We start from the raw sequence: 16,104 nt of genomic DNA on the forward strand, positions 1-16,104 counted from the left end.
AAGATAGGAATATTTTTCTAATGGAAAACCACTGTAAAATAAATAGACAATTTGAATACAAATGGTACCACTTCCTTCATTATGCCATTCAAACACTGTGAGTATAATTTGGAGTAATCTTCTATGATTCTATAATAATCAAAGAGTAAATCTTTATATTCTGTTTTGTAAATGTGCAACAGAGCTTGCTCAAGTCCCCTGGTTCTGTTTTCCTAACCCTTGCATTTAAGGGACATCCAAATTGCTCACTCCCGGCTTTTGTGCCCATGTAGGAGTGACCAGAGATCTTGACTCTAAAAGCCATAAACCAAAGCAACAATATGGCCAAAACCGACAGCAAAGACCAGTATGTTTCAGCATCATATCCTGAGCCCCATCTCCCCATCCTTTAGTTTTGCCCTTCCATCTCTACCTCAACTGTCCTCAAAGCACCTTCTGATGTTGGTCTGTCCATCCACAGCACCCCAAAGTCCTTACTGAAACCATTTTATATTTTACTCCAGCAGCCATCCTCCAAGAACTTCACTATTTATCAGACCTTCACTGACTTCTAACTCTAGAATCCTGAAGGTTGTGACCCCATTTCTGCCACCTCCTGGGGTGTACAATCCTCTATTATTATCCAAGCACACATTTGCTTCCCCTGCTCCTAACACACTTCAGTTGAGTTTCTATTAAACTATCTGGAAGAACATGATTTCCCAGAAATTACACATTATTCAGTAGTCATTGCCAACCCCCAACTCCCCCGTTGAGTAATATGTCTGATAGGGGTAAAGCTATTAGTGATCCCACTGCAGTCAAACTCATCAGCAAATATGTTGCTTCTCTCTAATTCTTCACATTAGGGCTGTCAGCTTTTGTACCCTGAACAATGCCATAATCTGATATTAGCAGGTAAATTTTATCTACAGTATATTGATGGCTGCATTTTGTTGGGACAGACTGTTACATATTGGCTTGCAAAAGACCCTGGGATCAGTCCTTGACATCTCTAAGTAAGGATTGGAAAGATTTGTGTTTGAAATTCTTGAGGGTCACTGAATCGTATTTCAGGTAAAAGCTGAGCTATATAGACCAATGGTGTATAAGGCAACGTAAAGGTACATAAGTAGGGCATGCTGGGTCCCGTCCCCCGTCCCCCACAGTATATTGGCCTCCATACTTCCCCATCAGTATTTGACTAAATTCCCTTTATCTTGGATCGGGTCATGCATGACATGCCTACCTCAGGAACCAATTTCAATACTTTCGTGGCAATGTGGTAAACAAGCACTGTCAGATCAGCTTGAAGAGGCAACGTCATGTTTTCACGCAAGATGAAGAGGCATCATTTGTAAAACTAAAGTGCAGCCTTCCCAATTCAAGATGAAGCTGATGTCAGTAGGAAGCCAGAGGAAAAGATGGATGAAGTAGAAATTTCAGGAAGGTAATATACGCAGAGCTTTGTTCGGCAGGAACTCAAACACCACTTAATGACATTATAGGAGCAGAAAGGTTGACTCCAAGGATGGATGGCATAATTTAGAACGCTATAAGGCAGAGTGTAATGAAGAAACAAAACCCCAACCTAGGAGCCTTTAGGATAGGAAAAGATACAAGGGAAACAGCAAAAAAAAAGACCCACATTTTGATCATGCAGAGGTGGATCCAGGGCAATGCAACTGAGACCTTCAAACAGCAGATAGCACAGTATGAGGGATAGACGGTGAGACCTCCTCTGCCTCGTACAATTACTTCTGGGCTGATCAGAGCAGCTCCTGCCTCAGCTTGTGAGGCATCAGGGCATCTAGCCTCCACCCAGACCGGTAAGGTAGTGGAGGAGGGAATTCAGAAAGATCCCTCTGAATGTCTTTGAGATTATTATTATTTGCCTGGGAGAGAAAATCAGGCTGGGGAAAAGGAAAGGGTAGGAGAAGAGAGGAGAAGAAACAGGAGCGAGACAGCTTGGCTCTGTCTTCCTCAGCCAAGCTTACTCTTTCTCAGACTTAAAGTAGTGAACCTACTCTTGCTCCGCCATCGCTGGGGGAGGAGGGCCGCCAAATTTTGTCCTCGCACAGGGCGCCATATTGCCTAAATCCGCCCCTACATGAACATTCTGGTAAAGTAACAGATGTCCTATTAAAGATAGAATCGAAAATCAGTCATCTTCAACATATGCAAAATACAGAAAAATAGCTAGAGCTAATTAGCATGCATAAGCACTCCCTGATACTAAAGAGAAGGAGACAACACCTGCTTGAATAGATGTCCCCAGGACTTCATAGGATCTTTGGATAGCCACCAACTTGACCTGCTTCACAGGGCTGTACCACGCACATTGCCTTGAGCTCTTTTAAGGAAAGGCCTCCATACATGTGAAAAATAAAGAAGGTGATTGTCAGATTGCTGGCAGTGGAAAACACCACTCACACCATTAATGTGAAGATGGTATCACAAAGAACTCCATTCACCATCCTCTCTGGAGGTAATAATAATAATAAATTTTATTTATACCCCACACTCCCTGGCCGAGACCAGGCTCAGGGCAGCTAATATCAGGTATAAAAACAATTGATTAAAATACAACTTAAAAACAGGATTAAAATACAACTTAAAATGCAACCTCATTTCAGTGGAAGCCCAGATCAAAAACTGTTTGTGGGGAGAAAATGTCAAAGCTTCACCAAGGCCAACTATCCAGACTGGTCCTACGTGGGCCAGAAAAAAGCCAGGGAAGTCCCCAAATAGGGGTTCCATCACAGAAGGAAAAGGAAGGAAAAGGAAAGAGGGGGAGGGGATCAGGCTGATTCCAATTCCAACACTCGAGAGAACACTCTGTAGACCTGTTCTAATTTTCTTGTTCTTGTGGCAGACTTGATAATGGCCTTCATTCATTGGATAGTGATGTAGAGTTGCTTACCTTGAATAACTTATATGCACATATATATGTTTTACAAGCAATATTGTATATATAGATGCAACTGAAAAAAGCTGGGCATGAATCATAGAGAATTTAGAGCAAGTCACCAGTTTGTGAGTCATCAGTGGGTTAGTTTGCTAAATCCTGTGTCTGGCTGAGCAGCGGAGGTGGGGGACCAGAAACATGATTGCCATACCTCTTTTGTCTGCAACGACAGCTATGAGTGAGTTGCAGCTTTTGGGGGGCGGGTGCTGGCGTTGAACTATTCAGAAATGTCAATTGTTTTAGGCAAAGAAATGGCTGGTGTGTGGTGGTAGGAAGCGAGAATTTGCATTATTAGAAATTATATTGTGTTGTAGTAGCTTTTAAAAGAGCAAACATTCTTAAAAGAATAAAAGCAATGGAAATTGCCAGCCAGGGGTACGCCTCTGAAAGGGGCTGAATTGTTAGCGTCCTAACACTTCAAAAGTCTATAGTTAGGTCAGTGCTGGAAACGGCTGGTTTTCCAAACTAGGATGTAACTCATGAGTGCAAATGGACTGTCTCTTCTACTCACGTTCAGATTTTTGACACTACTCCCTGCCATATCTTATTAAATCATACAAACTTGTCATGTTTACAGCTTGGCTTTTAGATCCTGTATGGAAGCAAGTATAGGCAGAATTCACAGGATATTACTGACAGTGTTTACTGGCATTGACCTGATCCAAGTGTACTTCCACACTTTTAATTTCCAGGTTCCTTTATTTTTTCATTTCTTTCTCATTCTTCCACTAGCTTGGTATTGTTGGCATCCGTCTGTCTCGAGAGACAGTGGAAGATGTTGCCAGCCTTCATGCCACATTTGCAGATACATTTATAAAGCAGAGTTGGCATTATATATTGTTATTTATTTATTTGAAAGATATTGCCACTATCATAAGAAGAAGTAATTAAGTCAGAGTGCTCTGAGATGAATGCTATAGAATAGGCAAACATAATTTTAGTGGACCAATGCTAGACTTTGGATCAAGAGTGACTTTAAACGAACTCCCAGCTAGGAAGCATGCTCTGACACTTCCCCATGTATAATTTTCTGGACCTCCTCAAACCCCACCAACAGTGGCAAAACAAACCACACCCTGAAGTAGATACAATGAGTGGAGAGGGCCTTGATGTGGATGGAGATTGCTCCCTCCTTGGCCATCAGATCCATCATTTGTTGAGCGGAGGATCAGTTGAGGAAGGGCACTGTGTCCCTGTGTTCGCATGCAAGAGTGTGGAATAGCCGTACCTCTGTTTGGCCATACCCACTGCTGTCATGCAGCCCTCAGAAAGTTGGCCACGGGTGAATGTGACCTTTGTGCCAAAAGAGGTCAACTGCCCCCGCTTTAGGAGCATCCAAGCACTTGGATATGCCCAGTGGGATAATTGCTACCTTTTATTCTTTGAAAAGTAAACCCACCCACTCCCAAGCCATATCACAAGATGCCTTTACAGGCCTAAATTTATCAAAAGTGGATTGCTGTGTGGCACATGGAATGCCTGGTGATGAAAGCCTCTCTCCTCATGTAGAACTAATTGTGCCATTGTTTATGTACTGTCCTATATGTATGTTTTAATGCTCATAATTATTTAATAATTTACTTTTACCAGTCACCCAATAACAGGAGTTCTCCTGGGCAACATGTAAAGTGAAAACAAAATAAAAGTAGCAATTACAATCCGTCAAATTAAGAAGCTGCAGACAAGAGTACATTGATACAATTTTAAAAGCAAAAACAAACCACCACCACCAGCAGCGGTAATTTTCACAGGCAGTGGATACTCAGGGGAAAAAAGCTGTATTTCCAGGGGAGGAAATTCCTTCTTTCAAGTGTTTGATAGTTTATTTTATTTGCTGGACTTGTACTGTTTCTTCTTCTAAAGAGCTCAAAGGATATGGTAATTTGTATCCAGGCAGCATCTCATCCTGACAGCACTCAGGGACAAACCCATTTAGCAGCAAGAAGGAAAAAGAAGAAAAGAACTGCACCAAGAGCCTTCAGCCCATTCCATGATGGGCCTCATGTTTGGGTCTACACTTTTTAAAAAATGCCATTGGCTATTATTTCGTTCAACATAATGTTCTCGATTTCATTAACATCTGCTCAGTTTCAAGCAGCTGCTTTCCTTGACGGTATCTTAATTTGACTGGTAGGATAGCAGGGTTCAGCCTAATCACACATTTTAATATAAATGCCATTTATTGAAAGATGCCAGACTAGGAAGCTGGGAAACAGAATCACAGTTTATTCATATATGCTCAGTATGGCAAGTAGAAGATGCGTGAACTCAAATATTGGGCAAATATTGGTCCAATGGATAGCAAGGTGGGCTTGAACCAATATTCACTCTGAATATTGAGAATATTGAGAACCACTACATAAATAATAATTTGTTCCAATCTTAAATAGAACACAACCTATGTTGTGTTTGTTGCACAACTCTACCTCAGTGTGAACATCACACTCTCGTTTATCCAAACCAGGTAAACTTTTTTCATATAAATGTGACCGTATCATATTTTATTTTAAAAGATTACATCAAGATCCACTTGAAAAGGTGAAATGTTTAGTAAACTAAGATGGGCAAAACATACCTACAAAAAAAGCTTCAGTAATATATATTTAACATGGTGAACCTTATGGATTGACACCATGGGCGCAATATAAAATTATTTCCCACCCCTTCTGAACTTGATACCCCACATCACTCGTCTTTTGCAGACCTACTGCTTGCCATTCTTCAGTGGAGCATCTATTCTCTCCAGATTCCTATGGATACAGCAGGCAGCTATGGTGTGCTGGAGTCTTTAGCTCATTCCATTGTGTCTGCACCTTTCAGCTAGTCTTTGCATCCCAGGTCTTGATCAACCACAAGCTTACATACAATATACCTATTTTCCCTCCATAGGCCAATGTTAGAAGTTTAGAAGAGAGATCTTGTTATGTGCCAGCGTGGTTGCTCGAGAGCGAACAGGCAAGACTCCCACCTGTCTTTTCCAGGCTTTATTATCTGTACAAAACCATGTACAGTGCAGAGCGTCTCAAGTCCATGTCTGCTCAGTCGCTAACAGAATCTGGGAGTGGGCGATCCCTAAACCTTCCCCAGCATAACAGTCTTTTGACCCCCATCCTTCTCTTCCCCTCTCTGCGCAGAGAGGGCGTTGGCAAAGGGGGACTTGCCTCCCCCTCCGCTTTGCTCAGGCTCGGTGTTTCGGCTCTCTCTAACATCTTCTGGTCCCTGCATCCCTTCCCTACTGGAGACGGGGCTTCCCTCCTCGCCGGAGGAAGAGCTGCTTCGCACGATCTTCTTCGGAGGCTCCCTGTAACACAACTGCCCTTCCACCTCTCGCCTCTGAGCTGATGGCAGTTCCCTGACAGATCTTATTCTCCAATAGCAGAGTCAAGCACAATGGTGATTAAAACTCAGTTAGATTTGCATCTGCCTTCATTCACCTTCAAACATACGCTCCCCACAAAAATACTTAAGCTAAAATAAATCACAGACACTTAACTTTGCAAATAAGTGAAGTTTTTACTCAGAGTTTCCAAAAGTTACAGCAAACCGGTCTCCATCCACTGCCACTAAAAAGGGAGGGGAAGTTCTGAATAAGAAAATAGTTAGTTTCCTTACAAAAAGGATCATGCAATCTTTGGGTTAGTAAAGATGCAGGCTATTAAATTTCATTTTAGAGAGACTCTTCATTCATGTCCAGCATTTGTTGAGTGGGGAGCCAAGCTGCATGGCTCCTTCTACACTCATTCCAGGAAGCACGAAGAGAGAAAAAAGAAAGGAGAGGTTGCTGTGAGCCTGCTGAACAACACTCACTCTGGTAACTGGAGCTCAGGGCTCAGGTTAACCCTTTCATGGACACAAGTGTGTGTCAGTAACTGCATATGACAACAGCCAATTCCAATAAAAACTTCTTTTCTACTGTAGGAGATATTTGGATTGTTTCCTGTTATAGGAAATACCCAATTGGAAAACATTATGCCGGTACAGGAAAAAGTAGGAATGATCCATGAGGCTGAAAGATGCTTGCTGGTTGCTGCTCACAGTTACCTCCTACCAAATATATAGGGATGGATCAATGAGTTTAATGTAAACATTCTATGTGCATTCAGTCATAGGACTCATTCCAACACTTTCACATGGAAGGAAAACATTACATAGAATCTGGGGCCATATTCCCTTCTGCTAGCTTCCCTTGTCAGCTGCTTTGCCCTTTCTGGGAGAAATACATCAAAGCAGAATGTGGCTTTGGACATTTTACTGAAGCATCAGCAGAAGAAGCATGAGTCACTCGTGCTTCTTTCTTTGCTGCTTCAGTAGAACATCTGAGAGTGGGGAGGCCCTTCCATCTGCTACTGCAGCAAAAGTGCTGTCCTGTTAACATGCAACTGGAATTAGCTACACACAATTACCTAGCATTAAGACTGGTTTCTGGCATGTGTTCAGATTCCCCTCCACATATTTTCACATAATGATTCTAAGTGGAACTTCTTAAAGAAGACAAAACATTTGAAGCCAAAATATGATAAAATATGATATGATATTTAGGGCAGCAGCACCATTGACTACAAAATTATTTAAAGTACAAGGATAGGGCTATGCCATTTTCATGCAACATAAGTCAAGAAGCACCTAAACCAATTTTTAGTCTTACAGAGAGTAATAAAGAGGCAGAAATAGTAATGCAATGTCATTAACTTTATAATGTTTCATGGCAATAATTTTTTATTAACAAAGAAACTCTGATGTTTTCAACCTCTTCTTAGATGGACACTTGTCTCAGTCTTTCTGTATGATAGTCCATTAATTATTTGCAAATAAAATAGATATATGTTAAATGTAACTTTCTGACTAGTCAACATAAAATAATGCAGCAATCATTTCTGACACAGCAAAGTTTCGGCAGTTTATTAGCCTGCAGCAAAGCACTCCTTCAGCCTGATCACATTTTTTACCCATTCATTTCTATGGAAGTTGCTTAGAAATAAGGGTGCTTAAAACTATAGTCTTTCTTATGTTAAGGGAGCTTGTCATGATAGCCCCTTAAGGCATAAACAGCACTGATGGAAGATAACTTTAAATATTCTAATATTATCTCAGTTTGCCTTAAAAGCTGAAGACCTGAGAGTGTGCTATCTGAACATCCATAAGAATCATGTTCTCTTATCCGAAATGGATTATATGCCAGGATTCTTGGCACTATATAACATCAGTGGCTGCTTGGCTGAGCATGTATAACTGACAAGATTCCCTGCCCTGAATACCATTTCCCAGTTTTTCTCTGTTTTGAGGGTGGTAACTTTTAATTTTTAATTATTGGATTAATTTAACAACATTCAAGTCCAGCTAGCTGCGTACACGCTATTTCAATAAAGTGCATTTCCCCCTCAACAAATTGTGGGTGCTGTAATTTGCCACTCACAGAGTTACAATTCCGAGTAACCTTGAACAACCTTCAGCGCCCATAACTCTTTGAAGGAAAGAATGTGCTTTAAAAGTATAGTGTGTACACAGCTGCACAGTTTATCTGTAGTGGTTCTTGTCAGATTTCCCCTCTGCACAGATGCACAGGTTGGTCTGGCTGTAAAAAAACACAGTACAGTGGTACCTCGGGTTAAGTACTTAATTCGTTCCAGAGGTCTGTTCTTAACCTGAAACTGTTCTTAACCTGAAGCACCACTTTAGCTAATGGGGCCTCCTGCTGCCGCCGCGCAGCTGGAACACGATTTCTGTTCTCATCCTGAAGCAAAGTTCTTAACCTGAGGTACTATTTCTGGGTTAGCGGAGTCTGTAACCTGAAGCATATGTAACCTGAAGCGTATGTAACCCAAGGTACCACTGTATTTTAAAAGCTATAGAGAATCTGCTTAGGTCACTCTGCTCAGTTCTTACATGTATGTGGCAACTAGAGCACTAGCAGACTCCATTTTCTCTGTTAACTATTTCACCATTGCAGATCATGGGCTAGACATGATCAGTCGGGCAACAGGGCAGAACAGCACGTCCAAAGTTAATTTGGGTCTTTCTTAGATGAGCATGACTTCTGTCGGCACAGGTAGTTGTGCTTGCATGTGGGTGATGCAATGGAAAATGCTCATTGTTTCCCAGAGCTGGTATTTACACAAGTGAAAACCTTGATGGGTCAGTTAATTTTGACTAGATAGCCCAGTCTTCCCATCTTTTCTGTAGTGCAAAGCAAAGAAATCAAGCAACCTAGCAAAGGAAGCATAACAATCACAAGACGACAATTCACCATAACTTATTCAATATTGACGTTGCTCATGTCTTTTCACAATGGAAATAATGCTTTCCTCTTCCACAGAATTGTCAAAATAAAGTGATGTATGATAAAAAAATACAGTGATGTATGAATAAAGGCTAGTTCAATTTGTAACATAATTGTGGTGTGCTCAAGGCTCAGCAGAACATCCAGCTGGATATGCAGCAATGCGCACGGCAGCCAATAACATTACACTGCTGTGAAAATGGAGGAATATGCTGTGTTCTTTCATGGGGTATGTTTTAAATACAGGGCAATACATTTCTGTTGTGCAATTTCTAGGATTAATCTGCAAAGTGTTACAGAAGACACAAGGGGAAATTGGGAAATGTGCCAGAACACGAACATGTGAAAGGAGGCTAGATGAAGTGCAGGTTGCAAGACTGCTAACAAAGCTTTGAAAAAGAAAGACTTGTTACATTTTGAGATGGGTAACTAAAATTCGCACTACACACAGTTGTGTGTTTCTTTCCTGGGATATTTTGTTTGCTTTGTTTCTTTTCAATGGAAAGTGGGGATGGAGAGAAATTTGATTTAGTTTGCATTTAAAGGCAAACCTGCCTAATTTGTGCTTCCCAAAACACTGCATGAACTGAAACACAACCATCCTTTGTCCCTATTCAAATTCATTTTGTTAGTTTTGGCCCACTACTTCAATCTGTTAAGGTTATCTTGAATCCTGATTCTGTCTTCAGCAGCACTGGCCATCCCTCCCAGTTTGGTGTCATCTGCAAATTTGATGAGCATCCCCTCAATACTGTCATCCAAGTTGTTTATAAACACACTAAGAACTACAGTGGTGCCTCGCAAGACGAAATTAATTCGTTCCACGAGTTTTTTCGTCTAGCGAATTTTTTGTCTTGCGAAGCACGAAATCCCATAGGAATGCATTGAAATTCAATTAATGCGTTCCTATGGTCAAAAAAAGTCCAGACAAAGCCAAATTTGGTACAAGAGTTTATTAAGTGCTCTTTAAAGTCACACATACTGTAAAGAGCATTTCAAAAATTGAAGGAACAATAAATTAAGTTTCTAAACATGACAGAAAAACATTTAAAAATCAACAAAGTGTACAGTACATTTTCTAAGACTCTGGGGGACAACTCGAAGAAGGTTCCTCTTCCACTCTTTGCTTCTTGCTGAAGAACCTGTCCATGGTCTGCTGCTTCATCCGCCTTTTCAGCACCTCCCTGAAAGGCGACATGACCCTAACTTTATTTATGTATGCAACAACAGCAGCAAGAATACTCATCGCAAAGTATTGGAAGACACAAGAACTACCCACACTGGACGAATGGCAGATGAAACTGATGGACTATATGGAACTGGCGGAAATGACTGGTAGAATCCGTGACCAGGGAGAAGAGTCGGTGGAAGAAGATTGGAAGAAATTTAAAGATTATCTGCAGAAACATTGCAAAATTAAAGAATGTTAGAGTGATGATGGATTGAAATTAAGTGGCTTCTAGCTGTACAGGCTTTAAAGATATATATAGATCAAGATTAAGGATTAGGATTAAAAAAGTTAAAAGAAATGGAAAATTGGCTTTTAATAGGTAAAAACTTAAGGTTGTATTATATTAAGATTAAGGATTGGGATCAAAAAAAAGGGAAAGAAATTGCTGGACAAACAAATTGAACTGGAATACAAAAGAGGGAGGTATGAGGAGGTCCAGAAAATAAGTAAATTTAAAAGTGGTGATGAAAAGGTGGTATTGTTTTTAACTGTTTTCTTCTTTTTGTTTTTTGATTTTTGTATTGTGTATTGTGTATTTTTGTATTGTGTATTTTTTTTCTACTTTTAACTCTTTTTTATTGATGTGTTTGTTTTTTTTATTGGAAACTTTAATAAATATCATTTAAAAAAAAAAAAAAGGCGACATGACCCTCGTATCAAAAGTGTTCACAAGGTCATGTGCCACGTGCTTGTCAGGGTGGTGCCGCTGTGCAAAAGCCTGCACATCCTTCCACTTCAGGCAAATGTCCCTCAGTTCTTTGGAGGACAGCCGTTCCTCAGTTGCTTCCTCCTCTTCCAGCGAGGCCTGCTCCTGTGCAGCCTCTGCCTGCAGTTCGACCAGCTCCTGGGTGGTCAGCTCGTGGTCGTGCTCCTCCACCAGCTCGCTGATGTCCTCCTCTGTGACCTCCAGGCCCATGGTCCTCCCCAAGGCAACAATGTCCTGCACCACTGTTGACTCTGGTGCATCAGAGTCACTTGGTGCCACACAGTCCGGCCACAGGCTGCGCCAAGCGCAATTCAAATTTCTCTGGCTGATCCCTTTCCAGGCCGTGGTGATCATCTTCAAGCAGGTGACGATGTCGAAGTGGTCCTTCCAGAATTCCCGCAGGGTGATGGTGGTGCAATCAGTCACCTCGAAGCATCGCCTGAAAAGCTCCTTGGTGTAGAGTTTTTTGAATTGGCGATGACCTGCTGATCCATCGGCTGGAGCAGTGGCTGGCGGCAGGAACATGATGCTGATGAAGCTGAACTCCTCCAACAAGTCCTCCTCAAGGCCTTTAGGATGAGCAGGAGCATTGTCCATCAGAAGCAAAGCCTTCAGCAGCAGGTCGTTGTCCAGCAGGTACTGTTTGACAGCAGGGCCAAAAGCAAGATTGACCCAGTCCACTAACAGCACACGTGTGACCCAAGCCTTACTGTTGGGTCGCCACATGACACTCAGCTGCTCCTTGTCGACCTTATGTCTCTTGAAGGCCCGTGGGTTCTCCGAGTGGTACACCAGCAGGGGCTTGATCTTCAGGTCACCGCTTGCGTTGGCACAGAAGAGCAGGGTCAGACGGTCCCTCATGGGCTTGTGGCCAGGCAACTTGGCCTCCTCCTGTGTGATGAAAGTCCTTTTGGGCATCCTCTTCCAAAACAGCCCGGTCTCGTCGCAGTTGAAGACCTGCTGTGGAACGTAGCCCTCCGTCTTCACAGCCTCCAGGAACTCCGCTGCAAAGTCTTCAGCCGCAGGAACATCAGAACTGGCAGCCTCTCCATGCCTGACCACGCTGTGGATTCCAGATCTTGCCTTGAACCGGTCAAACCAACCTCTGCTTGCCTTGAAGACTTCTGGCTCACCTGAGGTTCCTGGCTGTTCCCGGACGAGGTCTGCGTGCAAGGCCTTGGCCTTCTCACAAATGACGGCCTCAGTCACTGTGTCCCCTGCACGCTGCTTCTCCTCTAACCAGATGAGCAGCAACTTCTCGACCTCCTCCAGAACAGCTGGGCGGTTCTTCACGATCCTGGTGACTCCCTTGGCTGCATCAGTTGCAAGGATCTTCTCCCTCATCTTCAGGATGGTCCCGATGGTCGATGGATTCCTCCCATACTCCCTGGCGAGGTCTTTCACACGCATTCCACCATCGTGCTTCCGGATCATCTCCTTCTTCATTTCCAGCGTCACCTTCTCCTTCTTCCTCTCGCCGTCCTCTGCAGCAGCAGTCTTCTTGGGTCCCATGGCAGCACAGCTCCTACCTTCGCAAACTAAAAAAAAAAAAAAAGATTCAGTGCTTCACATCCAAAAAATTCAAAAGCACCCAGCCACCCACCACACAGAAATTCAAACCCAGAACCAAGTCCTTGAATTCCAAACACCCAACCCAAAATCCAAAACCCCAAAAAAAGTTTTAAAAGTTTAACTTACCAAATGGCTGCAAAAGAAGTTTTGGAAAAGCTTCAAAAATCACCAAAGTCTTCTAAAACCTCAAATGGCTGCAAAAGAAGTTTTGGAAAAGCTTCAAAAATCACCAAAGTCTTCAAAAACCTCAACTGTTCCCCCAGCCACCCACCCACCACACAGAAATTGCAAACCCCTCCCCAACTGTTGCAAACCCCTCCTCAACTGTTCCCCCAGCCACCCACCACACAGAAATTCAAACCCAGAATTTTTTTTTTAAAAAAAACAGCAGAGTGGCCCAATGGTCACAGAAAATCATAAAAATGCAGAAAAAAACCACACAAGCTCCCAGATTCTTGCAAACCCCTCCTCAACTGTTCCCCCAGCCACCCACCACACAGAAATTCAAACCCAGATTTTTTTTTAAAAAAAACAGCAGAGTGACCCAATGGTCACAAAAAATCATAAAAATGCAGAAAAAAACCACACAAGCTTCCAGATTCTTGCAAACCCCTCCCCAACACCAAGTCCTTGAATTCCAAACACCCCAACCCAAAAACCCCCCAAAAAGTTTTAAAAGTTTAACTTACCAAATGGCTGCAAAAGAAGTTTTGGAAAAGCTTCAAAAATCAGCAAAGTCTTCAAAAACCTCAAAAAAGGCTACCACACCGCGTGCTATGAGTTGCTCCTCGAAGTCAAGTCGTAACTGCACCTCTTCAAGCAATGCACCCTGGGTATTAACGGTTTTACAAAAAAGGAAACAAACTTGCAAGACGTTTTCGTCTTGCGAAGCAAGCCCATAGGGAAATTCGTCTTGCGAAGCAGCTCAAAAACCGCAAAACCCTTTCGTCTAGCGAGTTTTTCGTCTTACGAGGCGTTCGTCTTGCGGGGCACCACTGTACAGGCACAGGACAGAACCCTGTAGCATCCCACTTGCCATTTTTTCCCAGGATGATGAGGAACCATTAGTGAGCACTCTTGGGTTGGGTCAGTCAGTCAGCTACAAAGCCACCTAACAGTTACATCCAGTCCACATTTTCCCAGCTTCTCTATAGGAATATCATTGGGGACTTCGTCAAAAGTCTTACTGAAATCAAGGTACACTACATCCACAGCATTCCTGATCCACCAAGCTTGTATCTCTATCAAAGAAATGAGATTCATTCACATGACTTATTTTTGAGAAACTCATGGGTCCTAGGAATTTTAAATATATGGACAACACAGAAGATAGCATAGGGGTTTATTAACCTGTCCTTGGAATTGTCCAAGAAATAAATTTTACATTCAGAAATTAATAACTCCTCATATTTTCCTGAAATGTTTTATTTCAGATGGGCACTCTAAAAATGATCTATAACAAAATCTAAATCATATTAAATTTGACACAGAAAAGGGGAAATCTTTTGGCCTTTTGCTGCTTAGCCTAGGATGCACAAAGAAACATATTTCGCTACAGAAATGCAAAATAGAAAAATGTCCATCAACAGGCCTGTGTTATGTCCTGTAGATTATCAGTTCAACAAGTGATGACACAGCAGATAAACAGAATTTGGCCTAGTGGGTTAAATAAATACATAATGAGGCAGACAGACTAGACAGAAAGCAGGTAAGACAATTAAAATAATATATTCAGCCTGCTATCCTGTGCACACTTACTTGGGAGTAAGTTCCATTGAACTCAATCAGACTTACTTCCAAGTGGGCATGCAGAGTATCGTGCTGTCAGGAGAATAAAACAAACAATCTGAGAAGTTATGAAACATTTACAACCATGCTAGTGAGAGTCAGATGGCATTTTTAACAGACACTGCTTACAATAAAATTATTGTCAAGGTTGCAGCAAGCACAAAAGATGGGAATGGAAAGAGTAAGTACTTTTGTCCTCAGTGAGGATCTTACTTTGACAGAAATGCAAGTAGGAAGCAGGGCAGCTGAATTGTTATTCTCTGTGCATTGCTGGGAATGAAACAGGCACTACATGCTAGATACATATTGCATATTTGTATTTGGCTAAATCTGTACAACATATAACTATGTATTGCAGAATCTAGAAATAAATTTCAAGTCATCGGCAGATTTTGCTACTACTTTAATAAAACAAAGAAGAAAAATGTACAAATTGATATAAACCTACTAGCAGAATTAGGAGTTACTGAAGGACATATTATATTTTGCTGCGTTTATGTGGGTGATCGTGAGCTGACAAAGGTAAACTAGTTGGATTAAGCATGCTGAATTCCCAAAACAATATATTTGATCTGTATCTAAGATGAGCATTCAAGAATTTGGTATAACCTTGAGCAAATTATGCAGCTTAAATCCATCTAAATACTCCAGTAAATACCAAATATTTAAGAGCACACCTTTGTGTTGTTTCAGTTTGTTCAGGTTCTCCATTAACATAATTGCTTCTCTGTTCTATGCTCAACATCACTGAAATGTATTAGAATTCCCATTCCTCTCACAAACATTTACTGGTAAGCCAGAAAGGGCCCATCCTGATGTATGACACAGTAATTAAAAGGTACTGAGGAGAAATTAATCTGTGTTAAGTGATCTTGTATGACATGATAATTAAATGGTGTTGAGTGGTAACTGATCTGTTTTAAGTGATTTTGTAGGTGTCCTTAAACAGAAGTGAAAAGGAACAGGTTGTGTTTCCAGCATACAAACATGCAAAGCAACAGAGATATACAGTCGCACCTTGGCTCTCAAACGCCTTGGATCCCAAACAAATCGGCTCCCAAACGATTGAAACCTGGAAGTGTTCCGGTTTTCAAATGATTTTCGGAAGCCGAACATCCAGCATGGCTTCCACAGCTTCCAATTGGCTGCAGGACACTCCTGCAGCCAATTGGAAGCCGCATCTTGGTTTTTGAACAGTTTCGGGAGTCAAACGGACTCCTGGAATGCATTCTGTTCGAGAACCAAGGTACGACTGTATTAAGCGTCACCAATGTTACCACTGAAATTATTTCACCACCGAGTTCAATTTACTGATGAAAATCATTCAAGAGTGATTTTATCCACCATTTTCAATATATGCATCTAACTGCTTTTATATATGCAAATAATTAACAACACTGACTAGTGTCATAAAATGCTGGTGGCTCAAATGTGTTTGTTAGCTTCACATATGAACACAAAGCCCTACATTGGATAAACATTCCTGCCTCCATAATCTCTTTTAAGTTGCTCTGACAACCTTATCTGAGCAGTGGCAGAAGTACTTTGGAACAGAGTTCTGCAAAGTATTTCGCAGGCATTCA

At 41.7% G+C, this 16,104-nt stretch overlaps 2 long non-coding RNA genes across 2 annotated transcripts; both read right to left on the bottom strand.

Annotated features, from left to right (window-relative positions):
* Positions 1-9,950: 9,950 nt before the first annotated feature.
* LOC308479745 lies at positions 9,951-14,288 on the bottom strand. The gene is made up of 2 exons (XR_013987808.1): positions 13,730-14,288; positions 9,951-10,009 (listed from the first exon to the last, which is right to left on the bottom strand). It is a non-coding gene; the product is annotated as an uncharacterized lncRNA (long non-coding RNA).
* Positions 12,602-13,532, bottom strand: LOC308479492. Its single transcript, XR_013987710.1, has 3 exons — positions 13,423-13,532; positions 12,860-12,927; positions 12,602-12,699 (listed from the first exon to the last, which is right to left on the bottom strand). It is a non-coding gene; the product is annotated as an uncharacterized lncRNA (long non-coding RNA).
* Positions 14,289-16,104: the final 1,816 nt, after the last annotated feature.

This window comes from Podarcis pityusensis (assembly GCF_964106645.2).
Source record: "Podarcis pityusensis genome assembly, chromosome: 6".
Taxonomy (NCBI): domain Eukaryota; kingdom Metazoa; phylum Chordata; class Lepidosauria; order Squamata; family Lacertidae; genus Podarcis; species Podarcis pityusensis.